The following is a 1,183-nucleotide window of genomic DNA, read 5'->3' as shown; positions in this document are numbered from 1 at the left end:
ATCCTATGATACATTTGGTCAACAGATATATGTTTGTGCAGTTTTGGTGAATTTGACACCTCACTTATGTGGCAGTAACACATTACCTGAGTTACCTGAGTGACCACATATTCACCTGGTTTCACCAGCATTTCTTCTTATATACTATCTGTTTGGACAATCATAATATACCAGCAGTCAGGGATTTCTCTGTCTGAGAATTCTAGTATCAATTCTCACAAGTCCAATCTTCGATAGATCACCACTTTTTCGTGGACTCTCATTCACGATTCCCGGTACACTGCACCACGTGAGTGGGAATTTCGGATCGGGTCTAACGTGAAAAGCAGATCCACCTATTTACACGATCTTCTATCTATTTCTTCTCTGTCAGTCCTAATTTTCATTATTCATATATAGGTGCACTCTCATTGGTGTTCACACAAAATTCTCTACTACCATACCACGCTGCCAGCGCCCGATCTCGTCTGATCTTGGAAGCTAAACAGCGTTGGGCCAGGTCAGTACCAGGAAGGGAGACCACCTGTGAATACCTGGTGTTGTAGAGTAGGATTTTCCTCACTTATGTGGCAGTAACACCAACAGCAGTATCACCACTTTTTTCTATCCAATAACCTATCGGTCACGGGCACCATCTACTTGAGGTGCCATACCTGCCTCCACCGTTATCATTGTCTTGAATTCAGATAGGTGCATGTCGTCTTTTTTCCTGTACTATACCCAGAGGAGTGACTTCTGATCATTTCTCTAATTTTCTATAAGCCATAAGAGCATAGCTATTAATTTTGTGTCTCGACCACCCTGTGGTTCCATCAATACAGCAAGCCTGTACTGGTCAAGGGGAATGGGGGTATGACCAACTAATGTCTACCACCCTTTCACACACTCTTTACCAATAAGAGACCAGAACATTTTATTTTACCAAGATGCTTTCTATGTTGCATTTTGAAGGATAGATCTCCGGTAATAACCTTTTTTGTAATAAAAGCCAATAAAAGTTATGTTTTAAATATTTCATCTTAATTATTTCATCAAATATATTTTTTTCTACAAGAGTGCGCCCACACAAGAGCCTTCTTTTCTCTCCCCATTGTATTAAAGGGATGTGCTGCTGTCAGGGAGGCGGGGATGTGCTGCTGTCAGTGAGGAGGGGATGTGCTGATGTCAGTGAGGCAGAGATGTG

At 41.8% G+C, this 1,183-nt stretch overlaps 1 non-coding gene across 1 annotated transcript; it reads left to right on the top strand.

Moving 5' to 3' along the window:
- The first annotated feature begins 429 nt into the window (after positions 1 to 429).
- LOC134967248 (5S ribosomal RNA) lies at positions 430 to 548 on the top strand. The gene has a single exon (XR_010188776.1). It is a non-coding gene; the product is annotated as a 5S ribosomal RNA (ribosomal RNA).
- The last annotated feature ends 635 nt before the right edge of the window (positions 549 to 1,183 follow it).

The sequence above is a fragment of the Pseudophryne corroboree genome, chromosome 10 (genome assembly GCF_028390025.1).
Source record: "Pseudophryne corroboree isolate aPseCor3 chromosome 10, aPseCor3.hap2, whole genome shotgun sequence".
In the NCBI taxonomy this organism is placed as follows: domain Eukaryota; kingdom Metazoa; phylum Chordata; class Amphibia; order Anura; family Myobatrachidae; genus Pseudophryne; species Pseudophryne corroboree.
The sequence above is the reverse complement of the archived record's forward strand: the minus strand, read 5'-3'. Positions and strand labels throughout refer to the sequence as shown.